The following is a 27,667-nucleotide window of genomic DNA, read 5'->3' as shown; positions in this document are numbered from 1 at the left end:
ATGTTGAAAAATATGTGAGTAGGAGCAGACATCTCTCATGGAGAGAGAAATAACTGCCCTTGCTTTCTCGACCGATATAAAATGAAGATTGAAGCATGCTTTGTTCAGCTTACCTTCATGTACAGAAGATACCAGGTGTGCCTTCACAGCTGTTTTAGTGTGCTCTCTTTCTGCATCAGTGTCAGCCTGGCATAGATGGAGTTTTCTTCAGGATAATGCCTCCAGGATACACTCCAGAACATTTCAGTACAAGCCACGTCATGTCTGAATCCCTCTTCCCAGGACACCAGGAAGCCTCAAATATCCACCCATCCCCTCCTTGCCTACACCAGAAGATGTAACATACACTCTCAGCCTCATTCTACAAAAACATCCCATCTGATAGAGCCTTTCTGTTTTTTTGAGCATAAATTAATAATTATTGTTTCAAGACTACAGAAAACCGTTGCATGGGTGCCACAGGACATCCAAGTGCTGTGTGATGTGGCCTCTCTGATTCAAAGGGTCCCAATTTTAATCAGTATAGACAAAAATTTACCGAAGATCATGGTTCTCCTCTGTTTGGTCCAGTGAGCTTTTTTAATCTAGTGGGGAAAAGCTTAGAATGAATGGTGGCTGGAAGTTGAAGGAGACAAATATGTATCAGTAATCCAGATCCAAATTGTCAATGATAAAAGGTGATTAACTGCCAGAACAAACTGCATGGTGTTGGTTCTCTATCTGCTGATGTCTTCGAAGTAAAACTGGCTAAGTGGCTGGAAGTTATTCTTTAGCCACATATAAATTATGCATTAATCCAACACTAGCTCTTAGATTCTGTCCATGGGTGAGTGAAGTTCAGTGCCCTGCACTGTAAGAGATTAAATAAATCTTTTTCATTTCCTAATGCGTGAATCTACCAATGATGAAATTAAACCTTAATTTTATTTTTTTTTTTACCTTAGAAAAAATAGGGAGGAGAGTCAAAATATTCACCAAGGACTGATATCAGTAAGAAAATGCAGGGGAAAAAAATGTGGCTATTACTATAGCAGAGCAGACCAGGCTGCCTGTCTGCATCTGCGGCTTCCTCTGGCGGTCCTTTCTGCTTGTCTGTGTCCCAGCGCTTCTGCGTCTTGTTTTGATAGATGAAAGTTCAAGCAGTAAAACACGCTGTCAGACTAAAACCATTTGTCACAGAGAGCGAGCCCCAGTCCGCGCGCAGATATCGGGTCTGAGTCATGTCTTCTCTTTTGACAAGGATGTCGGTGCTGTTTGTCGCAGACTCGTTTATCTGCCGGGTCAGACTGCCGTTTTGCTGCCGTGGGTCAGCACATGGGACAAGACGCTCACCTCCAGTAACGCCGCCGAATCACCCTCGGAATAGAGACGCCAAAGCCGGTGCCTTCTTATTTTTTAACTTCAACAAGACAGGATTAGGAAGAGCGGTTTGGCAAGCACTGCTGGACCAGGCAGAACAGCAACGCAGCTTACCTACAAAAAACCCGTAGAAGAAATATACAGATATATTTTAAATGGTTTTAATCTTTATTTCAAACAAGCGGTATCAGAAATGACCATTATGATCTTTCCTGTACTTTTACATTTTGGCATACCCAATGATCAAAGCACACTTTGGCTGCTGACAGCTCGTGTAGCTAAACATGCTCTTAGTCTCTTAGGGCTGGAAATTAATCCTTGCTTTAATCTTCATAGTTAGCAGAGGACTGAATTGCAAATGTAGCTATAAATGATTGGACTTTGTCCCATTATTAGGTTTACAAACATGAATGTGGGGATATTTTTATCTAAAGATTGAAGTATTTAAGGAAGGATTTATGTAGCTCTCTTGTTCTCTGAAATTTTTTGTTGCATTTCAAACGCAAGCTACACAGACAAGGGCAGAGGACATCAGAAAAAATACAGTGAAGTAAAACTACAAAGGCTGCATTTGAACTGAAAAGACAGATTACTATGCTAATACAAGAAGGGGAGAAGAAGCAGATAAACTAAATATGTGAAATCTGTCATATTGTTCTTGATCAGTGTTATTGTCACAAACGATTAGTTTCATTTGTAAATACACTGTTGTTGCTCCTCATAGCCCAGCCTTCCAAAGTTTCCAACTGATGGTTTGGATGGAAAAAAAAATATATAAAAAGAGAAATGATGGACTTTGGATGATTTGAGTGAAGTGAAAAAAAAACGGCATTTTCTCCCTTCTTACACAAATTTGCACCCATTTTTGCTCATTTTGGTACCATATTTGAAAGTTCTATATGGTCATTACTTTTCTTTCGGTATCTTCTGTTTTCAGACCCCCGTGCACTTTTAGGCCCCCACTCCGCCCTCCCCTTTCTCATGAACAGCTAACTGCACACATAAGCGGGAGAAGGGGGCTGTCATCTGAGAGGTGAGCTACACAGATCAGCCATTTCTCTCCTCTTAGCGTCTGTGCATTGACGAGCAAAGTCTAGGAGCCCACCACCGTGTTGCCATTTCAGCCCTCTGAGTTACGATCTGCCTTGCCTTCCCAGCAGGACGGAACGAATACAGAGCAATTTGTGGAAAACCGAGTCCGTGTGAGCATCTTGCAATCCCAAAGGGGCAAACTCAGCAAAGTCAGTCAGACTGCAAGGGCGTAACGCCAGGCAGAATTTTCCATAGCCTTTGGGAGATTTCTCTCAGCTCAACAGTTGAGCCTTTCGAGGTTTCACTGCTCTTTCTTCCAAGCCACAGCATAGATGCACAGATGTGGATGCTCACTTAATTTTTTTTTCGCAGTCTGATGAATTTATTTCAGGTGCATCTGGGTAAAGTGGATGTTTCTATCCTCACCACTTATTTCAATCATTGTTCCCATTCTCTTCCCTGGCATTTTTTTTTTTTTTAACCCTCTGAAACTATTAACAAACCAGTGCAAAAATGTAAGATTTACGAGCATCTGGATTAGTATGAGCAAGCAGCAACATATCCTTTTTCTTATCCTGTATATTTATTGACCTAAATTTAGGTACTTGATTTCCTGTAATGTAGAACTCAGCCTAGTTTCTTACTATAAGAAAATAAACAAACAAACACACAAACAAACAAAACTGGGATTCATTTTAGAGAAAAAAAATCACACATAAAAAAGAAAAAAAAAGAACAATTTTCCAGTTATTCAGATAATAATTTCTGATGGAGAAAATAATGCTCCAGCTTCGTTGAAGAGGTCTTCAGTGAAGTAGAGGAGGACTTGGGCTGCCACATCACATTGTGATTAGGACAACTGAGCACAGGAGGAGAGTTCTTCTAACTCAGATTTCCACTCTCAGTCTTGGGAAATTCCCAAATAAAATATCTCTGAAAAGCAACACCTGGAGTACCACACTGAATAACATGGCAGTCAGTCAAAACAGAGGGATCGAAGACTAAATCACTCTTTTTATTATTATTATTTATTGGTGTTGATAACACAGACAGCACATGACACGAAGGTATTTGAGGAGCAGGAACCTATCTTATTTTAGAAAGACTATTTTTATTAACAGATTAAGTAACTCTAATAGCAGAAAAAAGTCCCAGGTTTTCCTGTCTGTCATTTTTTTTTTCTGTTTGTAAAATAATAGACAAAATACTAACAGATGATGCATATACGATATTATTTTTGTAACCTATGTTGTTCAAGTAAGTATTTCTTATAAACAGCTTTCTGATGAAACACATCTGTAAGTCTATCATGTATAACCATTTCCTCTGGAATGAGCCAGTTGTACTTACAACAACGTACTTAACTAAACTGGTTTCAAAGATGACTAAAGATGGAGATTATACAACAGCCTAGCAGACAAATTTTCATACACTCCAATCTCAATCTTCTTGCTTCAAATTAATCTACTTTTCTTGTTCATTTTTCATCAATAGCAATAGAGGAAATTCATTAACATTTCTATTCTACTAGTCTTTAACTTACCGGAATTTCATGTTCTGCTTCATTTTTTTTTCTCTTAAAAGTAACTAAAACATTTTCTTTCTGCCTTACCACCTAAAAAAACTATTTTAAGACATTGCTGCTGCTCCCAAAACTCCCTAATACATAATGCTGAAAAACTGTCTCCCCTATCTTCCAGAGCACTCCCATTAACATATTCCTATTTGAAATGGTATCACAACTCTATTTTGATCTATTGCAGACCTCACGGAAAAGCTGTCTGAAATCCTGGTCAGCCAGTTCTCTCTGTGCAACATGAACATTTCCCTTTCTGTCTGATTTAATAATTCAAGTCACCCGTAATGTAATGAACCTACTTAACTGTGAGACTGCTCAAGTTGCTTATCTGTGACCAGTTGCTTGGTATTGTCCAGTGCTTTAGACTAGACACTAGACTAATCCCTTGTTATCAGGAACTGCAATACTTCTGCACACCGAACAGACACAGCTGCAGCTCGTGCTTGGGATGTCCCATAAAACATCTCAGGCTGCTTTCCATTTTATTATCAGCATGACTGTGAGATGGAATATCAAGCCTGCCAAGAAAGACCTGTTTTGCTTGACAATTAAAGACAAAGATTTCTACAGTTTTCTTTCTTTTCTTTTTTTTTTTTTTAATCTGATTAGACTATTTTACTGAGATATTGAAAGCTTGCAAACGGCCGTTTTAACAAAACATTTGTTTCTTGCTATATAATGGGGTGTGTAAGTATACACTCTTGCATTTTTTTCTTTTTACAGATTTTAATTCCCTTCTCCCCAGCACCTCTGCACATGGATGTGGTTTCATTTCTATGTGGTTCTTGGGAATAAAGCAATTTTTTCCATTACATTCTGCCTTGTACAGATCACATTCTTCAGTCAAAACCTTAACAATATCCTCCTTTTTGAAGTTCAACTTGTCATCTACAGTAGTTGTCATCTAAGGATCACAAAATATCTTTGGAGAAAATTTTAATGAGTTGAGCCTCACTTTGTCCTGGAGTAATTGTTTCCTTTGTAGTTCCGACAAGTGATTTTGCATGGCTAACAGTGGCAAGGATGCCAGAGGACAGGCTACAAGAGCCAGGAATTCATCCCAATAAAGATAAATTTCAGTTCAGTTTTGATCAATTTCTGCCAGTGGATCTAGCAAGAAAGGGCAAAACATCCAATTGAGTTGTCACACTTCTTACACATGAAAGAATGGGGCCGGCACAGAAGATTTGCACATCATCTTGGATATTATCTGAATAAAATCATATTTATACTGCTTCTCTTTGTAGTCTCAGAGAAGTCTTATTTTGGTATATAACCGAACTGAGTTTTACAGGATGATTCATGCAGTCGAGTCCAATCATGTAATATATAAAAAAAGAGGCTTTATTTCTTTGTCCTTCATGGCAGATAGTGGACCAACTCCTCAGCCAGCCTCCATAGGTCAGCATATGTTAGTGGCTATTCAATACTACATATAATAATTTTTTCCCATTATGAACCATCTCAGGAATTCCAGATAATGATGCTGCTGGCAGGTAAAGATCTAAGATAGTTATCGCAGTATATCTCACAGCAAACTATGCTGATGCATGGCATAAGATATGGTACAAAATTATTTTTAAAATTCATGTAGATTAACTTTGTTTTCAGTTCATAATAGGGCAGCTTGGCGTGGCCACACTGCCCTATTGCCATGGAGGAAAACTGCATGAGGCCATTGAGGGGGCACATGAGGAACCTCTGAATAGGCTGAACACAGCTCAGTTTCATGTCAAGAATGTCATTTTCTTAATATCTCAGCAAGAGGACATCCAAGTGAAACAGGAATAATTTAAAAATCATTATCTTTTGTCCATAGATTGGTAGAGGAAGAAATGGGGAATTATGTTCATGAAGAAGTACCATGCTAAGCATAGTAGCTTTCCTAATGCAGTGAATCATAAGGTGTTGCTGGGTCTACATAAAGAACAGTTAATTCTACTAACCTGAAAAAAAAAAAAGAGTGGGGAAATGGAAAGCAAAGCAAAGATATTTTGCTGCATTTTTATGGTATAGCATCTTTGCCCAGAGAGAGTATTTATTAGCTGAGACATTCACCATTCACAGCAAACATAGCTGGACTGCTTGAAAGCCCAACTGGGTAAGACCATTTAACACTGTACAGAGTCACATGGACTTTCCCAAGTCTCCACTGGGTCAAAGATCTCTGTATTATGCTCCTTTACCCCTATGAATATGTCCACATGCATAACTAAATATTTTTAATAGAGTCGTTCTATGGTTCAATGACTGGCTAGGACTACTTACAGCCTTCCTGAGCGTTTCTGATCCTCAGGAGATGCTCGTAATTTGCAACATCTGCTGCCTCAGCTGGTCTTCCACTTCTTCTGTTGTATTTCTAGACTGTCCAGAGCTCTTTGCTGTCATTTTCAGCCAGCCGTGGAGCATCCTGTATAACCTTCTGTCTGCAAGGTTGACGAAAAGGATAAATTCCAGAAGGAGGGCTGGAAGAAAGTCAGAGAGGTCGCAAAAGACAGACAGCACATTAACTGAAGTTGTGCAACACTGGCACTGTAATGCAACAAAGTTAATAAGGTATGAAACCCGACTACTCGTTTTATAAGCAAATTCTTCGTGGTGATCAAACCAATAGAGCAGAGAGAGTCAATTATAATGATCTGTGGCCGTGTATACGCAGGTACTGGGGATGCCAGCAGCTTTACGCACAAATGCAGAAAGCATTTCTGATGAGAGATCTAACGCTCTTTAACCACAAGCTTCTGCATGCTGAAACCAAGCTATTACCTCTGCTGGCAGGAAAATCCTTTAGACATACCAAGGTCCACTACACTGCAGTAGAAGGCAGTCACTCATACAGATGGGAAAATTGAGAAATCCCTAAAAGAAAGAACTAATCTAAAAGTACTGGCACTGCTGTACTTGTTACACTCCTTTTTCATAGACACAAACACTCGGGGTGCATTCTGCCTTCACTGAGAAGGGGGAGAAAGGCTACTAAAAATATTGTCTTGACACAAGATTTGCTCTAGTGTGACTGAGAGCCTAATCTTTCCTTGAACACTAATAGGAATGGGAGGACTTTCTTGCAGGAAGACCATAGATTATGATTATGTCTCTGTATGAGGTCAAGGAAATGAACTTGGAAATGCCAAATCCATGTTATAAACCCCCTGGTATCAATCAAGTTCACCAAGGATGAGTGTTAATTATAAAAACAGAGATATTAGAGCCTTATTATGTCATTTATTTTGTCATCCTGTCAAAATAACGTTGTTCAGACACAAAAACACATGCATGAACAAAAGTCATTCCTTTGCTCATATTTAGTGTTTTGATAGACAGATCTATTAGGAAACTGTGCTATGTGTGGAATTAAGGAATGAATTTTTAGCTTTCACTGTACTTTTTAATAAAGGAAAGAGATGAATTTCCATAGAATATTGACTGTAAATTAAGTAAGAAGATTAAGTTTCAATTCAGCAACCATCTCATATTTAATTAGGTTCAACAGGTCACAAAGTAGTAGCGTGTTATTTACAACACAAGTTGTCCTGCTCTTGCATTTTATGTTTAGTTAGAATACGGTCTATGTTCCCTGGAGTCCTATGAGAGAAGCAAATTGGTTCAACTAACAGTAACAAAACACAGCTATGATTTTAGAAGATACGTATTTCTATGTTTTTTGTTCTTTATTCCTAAAAAACCTAAATAGATATCAGTCCCGTGTCATTCTTTAACTTTTAATGTAGTGCAAAATAATAACCAGTAATATGTTTATAATCACAAAGCATAGCTTAGAAGATGACTTTTAAAAAAATATACTGGCCAAAGTACAATGTCAGCTATGCTGACATAAATAAGAAAGAATTCCGTGCATTCAAAGAAAAAGAAGTAGAGTTACTTGTTTATTTTAATCAGAAACTTAACTGAATTGTAGAAATTATTTTATAAATTACTTCCAAACAGGCTTAGACACATTCGTAGAGGACAAGTCCAACAGGGGCTATTAAGCACTGTGGTCCAGAAGCATATTGGCTCAGGAACTTCCTAGCGGTCCATCTGAGGATGGGTGGGATAGCAGAGCCAGGCGTGCTCCTTCCCTGTTTCCCCTGGTTCTGTACTCTTTCCTTGACAGTCCTCTACCAGCCTCTTCTAGAGAGAGGGCCTTGGTCCCTTTTCTAGCACAGTCCAGCATGAGAGATTTTATGTTTGCAATTATTGGTTTCAACCACAACTATTTATTAGTTATTTATGTTTTGGCAAACGGTGTCTTGTTAACAGTGTAAACAATGTATTAACTTATATTTAATAACACATTTAAGACTGATGACTGATGTATACAAACTTTCTAGGATCTACTTTTTTTCTGTGGTGCCATGCTCACTCCTCCAGTGTCCATTCTTGTTATCAGCTCTGATCATCCCCTAGACGAATGAAAGTAGGTGAGATACGAAGAGCTGCTCAAACCCTCATTCTGTGCTGGGGGGAACTGGTCTTTAGTCTGATTGGGATTATTTTTATGCATTTTCTAACACACTCTCCTTTATTTTATTTTATTTATTTTATTTTTCTACTTCACTGGCTCCCGGTGACAAGTTTCACTTGTTTTTTTTTTTTGTTTGTTTTTTTTTTCTATTAACATCCCTGAAACTACTTTCACCTGACTCCCAGCTTCATATTCCTTGAGTGAGCAATTTGTACGATTTGTGTTCAGAGTCTTGGCATCTCTTGTGACAGCTTTCACCTGTCCTTTTCAATACTCTACATTTTTATTCTAGGGTGACAGATAGTTCACCCTACACAGAATATTTATTTTTTGGTACTATCTATCCATGAACAATCAGCAGCATACCATACGATACTAAGCTAAAGCTTGAACATATTTAGGTGATAGATAAACAATTATTATCACAACTAAAAGAACCTAAAATAAGCACAGTCCAAGACTAGCAGAGACAAGCCCTGAGCTCTTGCAAGATCTGGTCAATACAAAGCTCTAGGTCTTTTACCAGTAATAGTAAAATAGTATACACCACTCTACAAAACAATAAAAAAAGAATAAGTAAACAGCTTGGCATGATGCCTTCTAATGTCTAACTGCCACTTTGCCTAGATGTTAAAAAAAAATAAAAAGTAGTAAATCAAGTTCAGGGAACTTAGACAAGAAAAGTACAAGTTGCTTTTCTCTATTTCTATTTTCTCCTGAGTAAGTCTAAAAGGACTTTATTTGGATCAATATATATATTTTCTTGTGCAATTGAACTGCTTCTGCTGTTCAAAAATGCATCTCTTTAGAACTCTTTTTGTTTTTTTCCAATGAGGCATGTTTAAATGTCTTATCATTTGTATGCCATAAATCAGGAACAGTCCTTTTACATCAAGGAAAAACTGCTGCGAGCAAGTCTGTATCATCTAAATCTATATCATCTAAAATTAATATGCTCTGTGCTCCCTGCTTTCTGTTCACTAAACATTTCTTTGTTCTTCAGGATATGAGCCGTATCTCTCAAGACTAACGCTTTATTCTCTAAAACAATAAACATATTGACCACTACTAGGAATCTTGGAAGACAATTTACACTACATTAGCAGGCCATGAATCTCCCTTTCCAAGAATCTATATTACAAAATAGAAGTTTAAGCAAAAAACAAGACATTCTATTGATTTCTTGGAAAGTAATATCCACAAATGTGTGTCTACACACAAAGACACATGTGCGTGTGTAAACACGCAAACAGAGATGCATAAACAACATGTATTTCACTGAAAAGATCAATGCTTTCTTGGCAGAGGTATCTTTGCCATAGATTTGGCAACCAAATTCTCCCTGTATGAAATATTGATTCTTAATCAATTCAAGGCAAATATAATCCTCACATTTCTGCTACCGTAGGGTTTATACCTACATTCACCATTGCGTTTATATTATAAGTATATACCAATACACACATACCTTTATATGATTAGCACAGTGGCAGAATATTTTCTTGGGAATGAATACGTACACTTGGATAAAAGACACATGACATGCGATGCTACTGTCTAAACCAACTTTTTTCCTCAGCTGATCATCAGCTTTAGTTCTCCCAACATTTTCCTGCTCCTTCTTATCTCTCTCTTATATCTTCATGACATTTTCTTTCCTCCAGAGGTTGACAATATGGCAGTTGCTCATTGGTTTCCAGAACTGCCTTAGAGGAGTTTTCATGTGATTCGTTTGCTGTTACAGAGGGTTCAATACGTACCCATTTATCAGTACCACTTTGGGGTTAAAGGGATAAAAGTGGACATACTTAACAGGACTGACTGTCATTCCTATGCAATATTAACAGGAGTTTGAGTCTTCATTAACTTACAGGTCTACTTACCTCTTCAGTTTTCCTCCTTACCTTTGAGTATTGTCATTCACTCTGAGAAACAACTGATTTGAGGAAGACAACTCAAATTTTGTTTTTAGAAATAATAATAATCTTCATTAGTTTTGAAAAGTAATTGACCCTATGGTCAATTCTGGGGTTCAGCATGCACAAGTTTTCTTTTAACTGTTCCAGTCCTTTCTGTGTATTTCTTTTCCTCATCCCTCTCCCCACTGTTTTCCAGGAGGAAAACTACTTTTAGATAAAAATAATGGAAGACTAAAAGCAATTGCAAGGCTGGAAATAGAGGATTTAAAGAGATGATTCACTCTACAGAATAGATCCACTTCTCCATGTTTCTGATCTGCAGATCCAAGTCTGCATCAAATGAAATTACAAGTTGAGGGTTATTTAAATGTTTAATAGCAGTTTGTGGATTATTCCTCAGAAAAAGAGCTATTCATGAAATCTAGGTAAAAGTGCTGATAATAATTAGTCATATTTTACTTGTTTGAATGTATTCATAAAATAGGCCCTCACCCAGATACAGTTATATTATTTTCTTTAAAAATAAACCTAAATAAAACAAAAAAAAGAAGAATTCTATGAGAAATATTAATTTGGAAATACATATCCCTTCGTTATTAAAAGTTTTATAAAATAAAAATATCCTCCCTCATCCTGATGTATGCATATAACCAGTAAAGGATAAAAAGCACTGCAGTAAGAAACAGGCTCCAGCCAAATCTCTGGATGGAGTATTATTGTAAAGATTTTTACTTCTGGATTATTTGACCTAATGCTACCCTCTAACACAAAAAGTTATGACATGCTACATCTTATCCACCATATTTCTGAACATGAGGGAATATAAGCAATGGGATATTGTCTGCACAAAGTAGGATATTATTAATCAAATGCAGAACTGTTGTTTTGGACAGTGTAAGACAGGCTCTCCACCTTCCTGTTGATGCAACAAGTATTCAGCTGAAGGGAGGTTTCATTTTCATTTATTCATTTATTTATTTCCCCCTTTTCCTTTCCATTCTTTTTCTTTCTTCCTTTTTTTTTTCTCTTTTTTCTTCTTTTTCTTTCCTTACAATGTAAGTACATATGGGTAGTTCAATCTGCTCTGTAGAACACCAAGACAAAAGACTCTGCAGGATCCTAGATATCCTACTTTTCTATAATCTGCTTTTTTATCTCTGACTTTTAGTTAGCATACCTAATGCAGGAGCGTCTGGAGCACTATTATTCTTTCTACTGGATATAAAGGGATTCTCTATATATCTATATATCTCTATCTAGTATAAAGGCTATAGGTTTCTCAGAGGCTCCACTTAATAAGCTTTATAAAAAGACTTTGAGACAATCTATCTGAAAAACATAAATAAAAAACTAATGGTGGAAAACAGAAAAGCATAAAGGTAAATATTCTACTAAGATCTCAAAGCATGGAAAGTCCTGAGTAGAATCAGGAATAGAACCCATGTCCTATCTTTCCCAGACCTGTAGCCACTAAAACATGTCAAATGTAATCTGAATGGTTCTCTCTTGCAGAGGGTCCAGTTATGACAATTGCAAGAAACAGTAAAAGTTGTCTCGCTGTGCCTTTTCTATATTTTTATTTCCATTTTTAAGACGTTTAAAAGGCTCTTTTTAACTGTATGTTTACCTACACTAACACGAGTATTTCAGCTGAAGCTGAGGGAACAATATTATTTTACTTTCTTGGAGATGAGATTTGACGTCCAGTTCTGTAATGAATCAAAAGGGACTGTAGCGATCGTATCGTTCGATTTCTGTTTTATATTTGTAATATCATGTTTCCCTGTGATTCCTGCAGTTTGTTTCATCCTTCTGAATCTTGCTGTAATTTTAGCAACGTTACTTATCTTGTTAAGGATAGTGCACGGACGTATCTCAGACTGATGGAAGTAAAGTGCTAGTTCTATTCACACGGATGTTTAGGGGAAAGAAAGGAGTAAGAAGAAGTATGACAAGAGTTCTTGGACTCACCCTGTACTCAGATCACTACACTGTATTTCTAGCATGGATCAAATATGAAATTTGTGAAATTTGTTGTTGAAAATGATGTGAGAAATTTTGAATGTCTGATCTATTGGATCTGAATTTTCCATAGTTTTTGTACTAGAATACCAACTTTCTCTAAAGTTATACTCAGGCAGAGTTCTCAGGATTGTCCACGTGGAGATAAGGACACCTTTCAATACAGTGAACAAAATAATTTTAATTGCAGGGGTTTCCCCAGGCTACTTCACTCGAAACCTTACTGCTAAGGCAGCTGACATATCAACTTTCTGGATGATCAGCAAATTGAATCTTAAAACCATCTTTAAAATATATAGGTACCTTGACTGTCAGTAGCTGGATGTAAGTAAGAGAGAAATATTCCTCCCGACCTAAACAGAATCAGCGCCAGCTGCTTCTATGCCATTTGCAGGACAGCAAAAGTAGGTAACTACAGTTCCAACTGTAAATCAAATTACATAGCTCCTTTTTACAATCACAGTAAAATTCTCTGCAAGTATTTCAGGTGTCCAAGTAAGACTCACAATTACACCAACACAAAGCTATAATGAGGAGGAGTTAGGCCTGTAGCCCTTGCAGTCCTCTCCAGAATGGGTTCTATTTAATGACATTTTCTATTCTCATTACAATCTTTGTCAGACACAGGCAGAACTTTAATGGCCAATACAGTCTGTTTAAAACCTGTACACTCCTAATGGACTTGTAAACAGAGATTTTAACCTTTTAAATATTCTGGACTCACCTCACTTCCCTCTCCTTATAGAGTTCAGGAGATACGAACAGGAGAGAATGTGAATGCTAAAAACAGAAAGTCAGATGTTTTTAAAGGAATATTTGGGTATTTTAAATGAAGAACGTAGCAAGGATGTGGAATTCAGGGTCCTGGAACTCTGTGTGACCTTTGATATATTCCTTAAATGAATATTTTCAAGAATCAGTGAGATGGCCCAATTCACATGTAAGCAGAATGACCAGATGTTCAGAGGTGCTAAACTTTTGTCATCTCTTCTCTGCATGTGTGGCTTGCTTTTGCAAAGAATGGCCGGTGCTGAGCTTATGTCCTTGAGAAACCGAGGCATGAACAGAGGAACGCCGAGGGCTTGGGAACCTGGATCTGCTGTGGATACTGCCACTGGACAAGGTGAACCAGACCACACCATGCCTTTAGACTGTTGCCCTTTTACCTTCAAAATGCCTTCTTCGTGAAAACTGACAGTTTTATTTAACGCAGAAATGCCCACAGGAAATAAAAAGAAATGCCAAACATCAATTCACAATGAATATTGGGATTTCCACTAAGAGGAAAAAAAAATGTGTAATGATGCATAGATTTCAGAGGTCCTGAACCAGGACAGCCCAGACTAGCATGGCTTTAAAGTTCAGTGCAGCACCATATGGATAGTAGCTTGTGGCAGCATTTTAGCTGCAGTTATGCAGTTCTGTATCAAAGCTAACTCACCTTCTTGTTGGCAAAAGTCTCTAGAGATAGAACTAATTTGAACAAGCATGTGCATCTTCATCTGTTATAATTATAGAGATAAATAGGTACTTCTGGGTGAAATTAATCTAAAACATGCATCTAAAACTGATTAGATAATTTTTTCTCTAACAGTGATAATTTCTCTTTATTAACTACAAGACAGTAGCTTTTTTATTTACTGTAGGATGCAGAAGTAAATAGCCACATGATAGGCATTTAGGAGCATGAGTTGAAGTCCACTCATGGTGCTACCTACAACATAGGTGTTTTTACCAGAAAAAAATGAAGCATTATTCTGTGTGTGAATAACACTTGGTACAGAGAAGGACGAATAAAAGGTACTGGTTTTATCAGTCCTTCTTTCAGTAAACAAAATGAGAAAAAAATAACATTTGCTAGCACTACCCTTGTGCTAGACAATCCTGATGAACATATGTGCTTATCTGCCAGATTTCAGGGGAGACCTAGTATGAGGATGAGCAGTCCTTGCTCAGATGGTCTGATGGTATCTGCAGTCTTCTAAGGGGTGGTGGTGGCTGCAGCACATGTGCGGTGTTATACTTTCTGCCGTTCTTACTACAGACCAACTTCTGGGGAAAAAAAAAAAAACAAAACTCATTGTCCAGTTCAAACCATGCTGATCTACAGTCAGCTTTGCAGATACATCAGTGTGCATGCAGATGGATTTTGTACCAACTAAAGATATGTTTTTTTCCAAGATGCAACCTACCTTGCAACCTGCTCTCGGACTATACCATTTGTTTTCACTAATCTACTAAGTTGCAGTGAGGCAACAGGAGAAGAATTTTCTGGCTGTGGCAGTTGGCATAGGACTGTTGAGGCATCAGTGAAATTTTATGTAGCAGTACTCCAGATGTGGCCTCATCAGTGTTGAGTAGTGGGGAAGGATCACCTCCTTTGACCTACTGGCAATGCTCTCCCCAAAACAGCCCAGGATGCCGCTGGCTTTCTTTGCTGCAAGGGCACTTTGCTGGCTTACTGTCAATCTGGTGTTCATCAGGGTCCATCCCCAGGTCCTTCTCTGTAGGGCTGCTCTCCAGTAGTCAGCCCTCAGCCTGTACTTGGACATGGAGTTATTCCTCCCAAAGTGCAGGATCCTGCACTTCCCTTTGATGAATTTCCTGATGTTCATGTCTACCCATATCTCCAGTCCGTTGAGGTCCCTCTGAATGCCAGCATAGCCCACTGGGGTATCAACCACTCCTCCTTCTTTTGTATTATCTGCAGTCCAGTTTTGCCTCGTAGTAAGGAATCTTGCAACTTTGGCAACACCAGTTAGAGTCAGAGGATTCCAGAAAATATCATGTTTCTAGCCGCAGGTGAGCAAGTCCTAGATTCTTGAAGTAAAAGGTCTTCAGGGCAGGGTAGTGCTGCAGATAGCTTGGCTACAGCTGCAGGATCTGGGGTTTCCAGTAATTCATGATATTTTCAAGCCAGCCTCCAGGAGACAATTGCTTTTGTCATGCTGACCTTTCACAAAACAAACCAGAGATGTTTGGGGAAAAACATGTTGACTGTGGCAGTCAGGTCTTTTTTTGGAAAATGCCTTTCAACTAGGGGAAAAAAATTAAAAAGTACTAAAAAGGTACTGCATCTAGTCTCATCTAACCCCGTCATCTATGAATGTCAAAGGGGAAAAAAAAAGGTAACCAGGACACTGAAATCTTCTGATATTCTGTGCAAATTGATGTATTAGTCTTCTTAAATCTGGAGTTAAAGTATTTTCATTGCAAAAGCAGTAAATGGATCTGAGCCTACATCCTGTGGGTGCTCACATAAGTTATTATTAATGAAATACATTTATTTACTCAAACAGATACAGGCTGTATAATCTAAAATAGTCTTAGATGACAGATCAGCAGTCTACTTTACTCAACACAGATTTAAGAGTGTACATAACTTAAAACAAAGTACAAATCCCCTAAGTAAGCACTTACAGAGAAACATGCACATTCATGTCTTACGAAGTTGTGCCACTCTGCTGAATTTGAGTCAGAAAGTTTGTCTGCATAAATAACTGAGAAGCCAACTACCATCTAGGCTACAAGAGCTGAGTGTACTTCCACTGATTTCAGGCGGAGCAAGTTCAAGTCAAAAATCTGCTGCAATGGAAACAGAGAACTCTTGATCTTGGCTATTTCCACATTTCTTGTTAAGACTGAACACTTAATTTTCAGATGAAAATGTAGGTACTTGCTTTCACCGTTTGAACTTTATTCCTTCTGTTGGTTATAGTTTTCATTTTCAACTGATTTTATTGCATTGACATTAATGAAAAGGTTCCTGATTTACAGCAGCATGTAACAGTCAAATTCTGTTTATTAATTATTATACATTCTATGTTTAGGTAAAGCATATAGCTTGTTTAGACAAGTCCTAAACAGGGTCCACTATCTGAAAATTCACAGGGCAGTTCAGAATTTTTAATGACTAGTAATACACTGACATAGATCCGTCTGTTGAAAATGTAATACAAACTCACTTTGTTAGCATTCAATTGCACACTAAAATTTTTTGCATGGAACCCTGATATTGCTGACAAGAGGCCAATACAGAAAAAAGAGATCATTTTTTAAAAGAAATGTAATTAAAAGGGAGTGAAAACACAAACCATTTTCCTTGTATTTGTTTTTTAATTGCTGAATTAAAATTGAGAGTCATCTTCCCAATTATTCAGTTTGCAAATAAGGTTCTTAACTCATTTCAGACTAGTCTTTCAAAAAAGCTTGAAGAAATGCTAACCAAAAAATAATCTTTCTTCTAATATTGAACAAGAAATCATTTTTGATTAAAGACTAGATTACCAATAAATAGTGTGAAGAGCTCTGGACTTAAGTTATAAATATGAAACTCAAGTTTGCCTTATAGTTATAATTATGGGGTAGCTGAGGTATTAGGGCTGTGCCTGTGTGCACATCAAGCGCTCTTAGGTCATTAGTCCCTTGGGTGGTCCAGCAGCTCCTCAGCTCATTGTCCGCACAGGTGAGACAATGGACTGGGTTAAGACAACAGACTGACTTGATGCAAGGCGACAGGCTAACTCCTAGCCCCCTTCGCAACAAATCCAGAGTCATTGCTATAGGGGCTCTCAAAGTGGGAATTTCACAGTCCCAGAGATCCCTCTGGGCAGCTCATACTGTGCCTAGACCAATTTTTGTACTTAAATATATTGATTAACATTCACAGTAGACAAGCTGGGCCTTATGCAGACTAGAATTCAGCTTAACTGTTGCATATTGTTCAATAACCATAGCTTCCAACAATTTTGGCTTCCAGCTAAAATGACCTCATTTTACTTAAGGAGAAACTAGTGGTCAATAGATAAAGTTTATCTTCCTGTGTTTCATGTAATCTGGTCATTATATTGACTCGATAAAAAGTATGGTAGATAGTACTTCATTAAGATCCATCAATGACACGAATCAAAATATATAAAATATTGTTTTTGTTGGTTTTTTTTATTGTCTAGCATGCATACCCCTTCACTTATATTATTATAGTATCTCACAGCTATATCTTACACATTTCTTAAAGCAGGAAAACTCTCTCCTCCCATTGTTTAACTGTGGAATTGGGACAACAGTTAAAATTCCACTCCTCAAAAGTATCCTGCTAACATAGTAACTAGAGATGCCAATAAGAAAGCACTAATGCTCATATATGCAACCAATACTTCTATATTAAGGTTTGAAACGAAAGCTAAAATCTTGTGTGCTGTGAAGTCAGTGCAAATATCCATCGATTTCATTACAATGAGCACTACAGCTGTAATACTGTAATATGTCCTTTTATTGTCTCACTTTATTTTCATTAACTAGATTTCATTTGTTTAAAAACAGATATTTGTGTACAAATAAAGTCTGTTGCTTAAACACCAATATATTCCCGTCATGCAGATTGGGATTTATCTGATTTTAAACAGTCTGAAATTCTGATCTAACCTAGGCTCATTCTATAGTCCATAGAGTACAAGATGTGGTTTTATTTTAACATAAGTATGTATTTGGTCTACATTGCTTACATGACTTTCTTGAGCTTCCCATTTCCATCAGCTGCAGAACACGCTCAGCTTACGCTGTATGTCTAACTTCAGATTGAATTTCTGTGGGACTGACTTCCAGGGTAACTGTTGTTTTTAAAAGAACTGCAGATGCTAGTGTCAACATCAGCGAAACTCAGCAGTTTAACTGATGAGCAGCTGGTACTAGACTGATGAGCAGGATGATTGCAATTCATCAAAGAACTAATGAAGATCTACATGAGACACCTCTGGCACTTTCTCAAGGAGAATATAAAGACCAGGAAATAGCTAAATATAGCGTTTCAAAATGTGCAACATGAAAGGAACACAGAGAGCTGCAAATAACCCAAATTTGTGTACAAGCTCATGGGATAGGATAGGTAAAAATTAGCAAACAAAAGAGGCATGGCAAATATACAATAGAAGATGATAGCCAATAGAGGGATATATGAAATAAGGTAAAAGGAAATGTTTAAAATGTTTATAAAGGAGAATCATAGACCAGATCTTTTGATTTTAAGCTACAAGATAGCTGGACTCTAGACCACATTGTCTGGCCACCTGTGCAAGGTATTATACTTGCTAGATACTACAATGAATGCAGAAATCATATATCTATTCAAGTGTAGGTCTGAATCTAGTATCAAATAAGACAGGATCAGAAACCAGTGTGGAGGACTTATGTATGGCCAGTTGCTTAAGAGATGCTCTCCAGTGCCGGGAAGGTGTCCTGCCCTGCAGCACACCTGGAGGGTCAGCCACCCCCTTCTCCCCTGGCTGGATAGACACAAGGAGACTCTGGAAAGAACAGCCAGTACTATTTACTTTCTACTGAGGATAAATCCCATGACAAAGCTGAAAGCAGACTTGGATATAAATATTATCAGTAAAGTGTCCTATGACAGACTCTTCTGAAAGGATCAATAGCCACTCAGTCTCCTTTTAAGAGAAAGATTATGAAGTATTAACTACCGGGATAAAGCTAGGAGTAAGTATAGATGTCAGGAAAAAGATTTCCATCGGTTTGCCAAGAAAACAATAATTCTCTTCTAAATGTACTGAAAAGGAGACTGAAATTGTATTCTCACTTTCTTCCAGTCTCTCTTCCTAGAGGCTACCATTTGCTAAGCCAGCAAGAGTCACTAAAACTGCAGTTCTGAAGCTAGCTCTCTCTCCAGGTTTCTAATTTCTTTTATTTATGTTTCGTCACAGAAGTCCATTTCTACCATAATTTACAACCAAAGTATACGGGACTCAGTGTCACCTTAGAAAGCCCATTGACTATTAACGCTTCTGCAAAGGATTAGACAGTATTCAAAAGCAAACCTTTCGTCTAACTCAGCCCTGGTTGGGCAGGGGAGGAGCAGTGCTGGGGTCTCTCAAGGCTCCCACCTGTCTTCTCTTGTGGATCAGCCAGGTTCTTGGTGCTCCTGGACACTGGGTTGGATTTCAAAGGATTGTCTGCCCAGACAGGGTTAACCCTACCTAAGCCAGTCCTGATAGATATCTCCCTAATCTGTCCTTAAATATCTGCAGTGATGGAAACCAGGAAGAAAAGCACAAGAGCAGATAACTCAGTGTTTTGTGTGGCCTACTACACCTCATTGGTACTGACCTTGGACTTTTCAAATTTATTGTGATTTCTCTCAAAAAGCTCTTTCCAGAAAGATCCATGCCAGCTAAAGATTCATGAAGCATTTCCTGGGAAAAATTTCTTTTCATCAATTCCATTTTTAGTCTGTTTCCCCAATGTTTTTGTGAAGTGTAGGAGGGTTGCTGGTCTGGGGGCTTTTTGTTTGTTTGTTTGTTTTGGCTCTCCCTAGGAGTACTGTAGAATCATTTTTGCTAAATCAGTCTGTCCACTACCAAGACCCACAGAGGGAAGATATTTGGAGTCAGCACAATGCACGAAGAATCAGATCTGAGGTGAAAATTGAAAGCCAATTCCCTCGAAGCAGATATGCAAAACACTACAATAAACATCTCCTTACAGTAGTTAATGGTATTGGGTATCTCAGATAGAGCTGATTAAGCAAATAAAGTCTTAAGCTTTGGGGCTTGTTTTTTGTTTGTTTTTGTTTTTTGTTGTTTTTCTCCCCTCCCTTGTAATGCTACAGCCATTAGCCTTTTTGCCTTACCAAGAATTCTTGAGAAAAGTAGGGAGATAGTTATTTAGGCTGCACCATAAATATTATTTTATATATTTTTTAATTAAGTTGGCCTATCTTTAGCTTTCTCCATGATCCTGCTGCCAATGTAGGCCTTAGCTGTCAAGTGCACAGAGCTTTGCAGTTTATACCTTATTTTTTTGGTTGTAGAAGGGGACTGGAGATGTAAAAGACTTTTCACAGATCTAAAAATATATCTCAAGTTTAAAGGGACGGACAGCACGCTTGCACTTTGTCAGTATGCATATTTAAAAGAATTCTCTACTTAGGATAGACATCTCAGTTCAGGAATCATCTGGTAGAGCTGGATGGTATAAGGCCTGCCAGACTAAATAACCATTATAATCTGTCCTGGTTTTAGAATCTATGAACTGATGGATAGCTGCAGTGAACAGTTGTAAGTAAAGCTTTTTTTTTTTTCACTTTACTTTTACATGTAAATATTATTTTAATAATTTAATGTAACAAATTCCACTGTGGCTCATGTTCGATACAAAAGGCTAACTTAATAGTATATTTTGCTTGTTATTAAAAGTATATTTCATGGATATAAATATCATTCGAAGAATTCTGACCTGGAAAATCCAGACTTCATAGGTTTAGGCGATACAGAGCTACATGAAAAATGGGTCACAGCCCCCAAATGTTATTATCTGAAGAAAGAGGATTGTTCCTACTTTCTTCTCAGGTTTGTTAAAGATTGATTTAAAGTCACAGTGCATTCCTGGCAGAGTCGGATGCGAATGGCACTCATCACTCCAGATAAAGGTGTTGTGTCCCACTGCCATTTCTCTATTTCTGAGGTCCATTCTGAGGGAGAAAAATTATTTCTTTGGCTAAACAATCAGTCTCCAGTAGAAGGAGCACTGGCAATACAACTAAGCAAAGGGCAGTCCTCAGGATTTTATTTTGATAAGAGAGCTCTATGATTACATATGATGGCTATTTTCTGCTATGGGACATCGCTTCAGTGTTCATTCAAGAAGAAAAGCGACACTGGTTTAACTGGGGACATTAGCAGCCTTGTGTTGGTCCTCGCTCCGCTTCCATCACACGCTCCATAATTCAGTCCACTGTTAGCTGGTATCGGTACAGACATCAGAGCTGCAAGGAGAAAGGAAAGCAAATTCCGTTGTCTTTACCTGATTTATATAACTCAGATATAAAAGGAACCTAAATTTGTCTGTATTATCTATTTTTCAAAAAAGATGCAGTTGTAGATTCATTATTCCTCAGCGTTTCATGACCTCTTTCAGTTGTTCATGCTACAGTTTAACTCTCATTTTTCTCTATGACCACAGTGGGGACACCAAGGTGGCTGTCCTCTGAGAGCTTGAGGAGAACCCAAGGATAAGGACTAAACCTGTACAGCCTTTCAGGAGGCTTTAGGAACTCCCATTACTTTGTGATCTTCTTGTCATGTACCTCAGAGGATTTGTGAAAGACAAAGAAACGTTAAAGCATTTTATGTTTTGTTACAGTGCCACCCACAACACATCCTTACATGACTCTCAGCAAAATGGAATCGGTGGGATCCTCCCAGAGCTGCCAAGTATCCCCAAGTTTTAAAATTAATATACCACCTTTAGTGACCACATCATATATGCCTGACACAAAATAATAAATACAAGATGGTCATACTTGTTTATGAGCGGAAAAAGCAGATATATGAATAGCCTGGAAAAAAATGTTGCAGTTTAGTTATGTCATGTCAACTAGTCATGTCTATTATCTCAGTTTATATTTTAAAGTCCTTATCACCTTCTTGCTAGATATCATTAGGGATTTCTGGATTCTGCCAGGACTCTGAGAAACTGGCTAGGGAAAGAAAACAGGGAAAAAAAAAAAAAAAAAAAAAAAAAAGAAGAAGAAGAAGAAGAAGAAAAAGGTCTTTTATACTTCTGCCACTGCTCTACACTAGTCTAAATCGAAATCTCACTGTTTACTGTAACCTGTAGTTTCCATTTCAGAATAACTGAATCTTTCCTCATTGTTATCAAAATCTGAATTGGTAATGTTCTTTCTGAATTGACATGCTAAAAAAAAATCGTTATGATGTTCATGGTGGGAAGGGAGAGCAATAAGATACCTTGATTTTACACAGATGGTGCCTCAAAACTCACATTCTCACATTGGCATAATTCTTTTTTTTTCTTTCCCCTCTCTCTTCTCCAAGAATTTGTTAATCTTTTTGATTTTTATTGTATGTTTTGCTAAATATTATATCCTTTTTATAAAAAAGTAATTTAAACTTTCCATGCAATCAAATGATTAGGACATGAATAATTTTATCAAAGAAAATGTCTATTCAAGATAAAATTGATTTTTTCCAATCTTCCTGAAATCAAACAATTATTTTTTTTCCTTTGGAAGTTCATGTCATTTTAAATCTTCAAATCTCTATATAATATCTAAATGCAGATGTGAAATGATATAGGCTTACACGTCAACAACCTTTCGCCATAAGCCTATATGACTTAGTGCTAATGGCACAACACTTGCAAAGTGGTTCATTCAGGTTTGTGATGAAAAACGGTTTGCTGAAATTACAGCTGAAGAGGTCAGCAATGGCACTTTAAAAAGCACTTTAAGAGTTTGCTACCAAGAAAAAGCTGTTAGTTGAAGAACACGCACCTATCATTGGGCAACACAGTCTATAATTTATAGACTGGTTTACAGTTTATAGACTTGTTTTTGGGTTCCCTGCTGGCCATTGATTTTCAACAACCCATACATATGAGTGACGTCTTCTGTTTGTCACAAGCTGCCCAAAAAAATTTAGCACTACTCTATCAAGGACTCTGGTATTCATGCCTTCTCATAACTCATGGCTGGGATTACAGCTAGGAAATATGACTTCAGATTTAACCATTAATTGAAAATACTGTCTACAGTGAATCTGTGATATACAGAAGACAGAATATGCATAAGCTTACCACTTGCTTTTAACATAGCTTGTCACCGAACACCAAGCCAAATCCAGAATTTTGATCTTTATTTATGGTCTGGGTATGGGTGAGAAGAGGAAATTTATGTTGTCTAACTTCGGAATTTGCTTTGTATATGATTACGCATCATATTGGTCATATGATCAAGTATCTTCATAGCCATTGCAAAGGAGCAGGCACTTTTAGAAAGCAGAGGCTGTGAAACCATGATCAATAGCTCTGGTCCACTGTCACCACTGAACTTTCCACATAACCACGAAGCCCATGGGATCATTCTCAGGGATCACCTGAGAGAGAAAAACGAGTTTCCTTAAAAGCAGACAATCATAATGAACCTCTCCATCTCCCATTGCTTTTCTTTGACCCACTTTTTCTCCTATAAATACATAGGGAAAAAAAATCCAAAGAAAACATTTTGGTGTATGCACAGTTCTCACCTTTGGAAGAGGATGAGCAAGAAAATAAACTACAGTTGACTTACATTCGTCACTTTACATCATGTGCTAATGGAAGATACTCCAAAATTATGGGTGATGAGAGTCACATAAGAACTTATACAGTAGAATAGAAACTGCGTGCTTGCAATGGGCAAAGAGGAGAGATTCTGAATAGCACTAGATTTATTTTATCAACTGCACAGCAGTCAAAGCTGTTTCAATGAAGATAAATGAAGAACTCTATCATCTTACTTTGTAGACTTATTTAACCAACAGACTGTCTGCTCTATGATTTGTGATGGCTTTACACATTAGAAACTAACTGAGATATATCATGACTGTCAAATCCTGGTATTCCCGTGGGTTTCACATACAGTACAATAGAACTACTTTCATTATCTTTGTGTTACAGATAATGGATAATAAACCATCTTACAGTACCCAAAGGAAAGCCTCCTGGAGCATAGAAACACTCTTAATACATGGAATATATTTCAAACCTTTTTCTTTTTTCTGAAAATGTCTTTGAATCAAAATGAAGAGGACTTTATTTTTGAAAAGCTTCTCTCTCTCTCTCTCTCTCTCTCTCTTTCTCTCTCTCTGCTTAAACCACCCCTATAACAGTAACTGTGCAGTTATTCTTACTTACCAAAGCACTTACTTCTCAGTTGCTGGAAAAGGCTAAGGTCTTGGCATTCCAAAAAATCACTGAAGGATTCCACCTGTCAAAAATTTCAGCTGATTTGCTATTCCACTGCCTGAGCTTTGCCTCACTGCTTTCTGTTGTTCTGCAGTGTGGTTTTATCTTTCTCATTTCTAGTGGTGGTGGTGGTTGTAATAACTGCTCTCTTTTCCCTCTACCCACTAACCATTCTTATCTCTTTTCTATAGTCTCATGCACCTACTTATAGCTCCTGTCCCTTACAAATAACCTTTTACTGGAATCTCTAAGTTCTGTTCAAAATAAGTAATATTCACAGCAAACCTTTTATCCCTCCAAAGTAGGCAATTTCTAGAAGACACAAGCAACATATTTGGCATGGTACAGCATTGTTCAGTCCTGAGACATTCATTCATCTACCCAAACATTGAAACCTGGAGCTAGCTGAGATCTTACCTAGCCCACAGATAACTGTTCAAGAGGATACTAGCCTCCTGTATGTCCTGTGTCATTTTGCTAGCCCCCTGTGGAAATCTTAGATACTTTGGGGCAACTCAAGTCACACTAAATGTCTATGTTTCCACCTAGCCCTGTTTTTCTCTGCTGTTTTTTCTACTATGAAGTGATTCCTTCACAATGAAATTAGGAAAAGAAGGTCTTTGAGCAGAAATTTTCATCTGCACGAGATGCATCAGCCCTTTGAGCTGGCCTCGCTGTCATTGCAGATTCATTGACTACTCATTATTTTATTTAATTATCATTATCCCACATCTTGTCCCCTCATTGCATTCATTAGTTTTATTATGTATAGTAGTTATATTGATGGCATGCAAGATAAAAGAGAGGGAAATTTTGTAGGAGGAAATGCTATTTTTAATTAAAACATACAGTGGGGGTGAAAAGACTTTCAAGAATGCTGGGGTTGCATGCAAAATATTCTGCAGGTCAGGAGAAGGAACAGCAATTTTCAAGCCCAAGAATAAGTTCGGGATATATACTCCAGACTTAAGCTAATTATGTTAATTGATAGACAATTTGAGGTAAGAGGTCCACATTACTTGTGGAACGTGGAGCAGTAGTAGATGATAGACTATTCCTTACTTCCTCTGGAAAAGTTAGAAACCATAGCTAGTATATCTGAAAAAAGCTTAACAGGAGCTAAAGATCTTGGATAAAACTGTAAGGTACTGTTAAGTCAGACTTTCTATCACAGTGATGATTTTTAAAAATCAGTAATCTGTGAATTTCATTTCTTTGGACTACAAAGACCTAAAAAATGTTTATACGTTTTTAGGAGATAGAGTTAGATGTCAAAGGTATGTATTTGATTTTTTTTTCTTCCACCAAGAATAAAGTGTTTATGTTCTTCGTTAGTGGTGTGTGTGAGGTCATTTCAGAGAGTTTTGTTGTTCAGTTTTACCAGTATAGATTCTATGACAGTATATGACAAATTAGGTCAAGAAGGTCGTATTTTGGAATGAACATGCATGAATACCAAGAAGTTTTCCAGTTTTATCATGCAGGGCATTCTTTATGTGACTGGAAAGGCATTGGCAAGCAGTGCGATTTTTTTTACATGCTATATCCATGTTTCATACATGGATCTAGAGGAAGTCTGCTTCTAATGATGGATTTTTAAGGCTCAATCTGTAAAGATCAGGAGAAAGATGGCTTCTAGGAAAATATATTTCAATACGATATTTTCTTGTATAGTAAGCTGGAATTGTTCACTTACTTTACATAGAGGATAGAAATACACAGAAAGTATTATTAGCAAGAGTTTACTTTTATCCTTCTTATAAGAAGTATGGAATAAGGTGGTTCCTTTAACAACAATATTTATTTCTCTAGGAAAGTGTCATTATTTTGTGAAGATTGTCTTCTCATTGCTGAAGAAGGTGGCTCAAGTATCTTCAGAGCAGATGCACTTTTACAGTACAGCAATCTGGGACATGTTATGTTCGAGCTAATTTTGTGGAGGTGAGTCCATTGAGGAACAGGTTCTGTTTACACCGTGGTTTGTTCATTGGTGATGATATCAACATTTAAGAAGTTGAATCGAGCTTAGGAGTATTCCAGATATGTGTGCCGGACTATTGTGTGATGTCCTCCTTGTTTGCCAAATGTATTATGTAATTTTAGCTAAAAAGCAAAATTATTGGTTTAGACAGCTTGCTCTTCAGTCTGGACATATTTTTTTTAGCAGACAAAAACAGAAGCAGATATGCATCAGTTACCTATACTTATATGAAAATAAATGCTCTGATTGTATAATCCGATATCAGGTTGAAGAGCTCAAATATGCTAGATGCAGGAAGAAATAGTCCTTTCTGCAAAGACCGTTTAGCCTGCTATTTAATTGGAAAGAAAAAAAAATCTGTTTTGTTCCATCTACCTGTGCTTTATTATGTAACATAAGGCTGCAAACACTCCTAAGAATAGGCATCTTAAATGCTTGTGAGTTCCCAGCTGAAACTGGAGCGTTCGGTTACTGCCATAATGATAATAAACTCAATTCATGAGCACATTAGTTGGTTCACTACTCTATGCATCCCTTGTATTTAATAAATATTTAACTGTCTACTGTGTAATAATTAATCACTTCAGCTTCCCTTCTAAATGTCCTTCTGTTAAGGTTGTATGGCAGTTTTATATCTATAATAAATCTACTTTTCCAAAAAGAAAGATATGGTAGACCGTGTCTCTTCCTCCACAGTAATCTAGTCTTACTGCATACATTTATTTAGAGTTAGCAATTAATTACTTGATAGTGGGAAGAGAGGAAAAAAAAAGAATTTGGAGCATTCAGGGAAACGATAGAAGTCAGTAGCTGAAACAGGATCAGAAGCTCAATTTAAAAGCTTATCTTTAAGGCAGAATAAACTTGTAACTAGAGCTCTACCAGTGGCACCAAAGACTCCAGCTTTAGTATCTCCAGGGTATAATCCTGCCGTATTGTGCGGCATTTCCTTTCAGCCTTTTGTGTCACTGGATCCACCAGGAAGATAAGGCTGCATTTAGATTCACAGAGTATGCAAGAGCTGTGGAAATACTCCCACGCTCTAAGGTCTCTGAAAATTGCATAGCCCTCCATAAAATACAGGAGACAGAAACCTGTCTTTTCAGTCACTGTTTTTTGTGCCTAGGTGGGGGGGGGGAAAAAAAAGTGCTAAAGTGTCATGGAAAGTGAGGAGTCATCTAAAACAGATTATAGAAATTACAAAGAATAGATGTACGTTTGCTCACACACCCTCTCATGGGAGTTGAGGTATATCTTTCTTCTTGGGATCCTCCATCCCTGATTCCTGGAGTAAAGTGCCTGAGAACCCTCTTTCAAAAATTAGTGTTTAGTTCATTTTTTTCAATACATAGCAGAAGATGGGGGCTTCTGTAGTCACCTCTAACTCTTTTCTGGGAGATGTTTGTTCCTTTCAGTTTGTCACTTAAAGGCATTTAAATCCCTCACAATTCCCCCACTGAACAAGCTAGAGAGCACTTCTCACAATTCTGATTTCATTTTCCATCAAAGACTTATTTAAAATAGAAGAGGAAGGAATAGAGGATGCCTAT

This window comes from Rhea pennata, chromosome 2 (assembly GCF_028389875.1).
Source record: "Rhea pennata isolate bPtePen1 chromosome 2, bPtePen1.pri, whole genome shotgun sequence".
In the NCBI taxonomy this organism is placed as follows: domain Eukaryota; kingdom Metazoa; phylum Chordata; class Aves; order Rheiformes; family Rheidae; genus Rhea; species Rhea pennata.
This window is presented reverse-complemented; position numbering follows the sequence as displayed.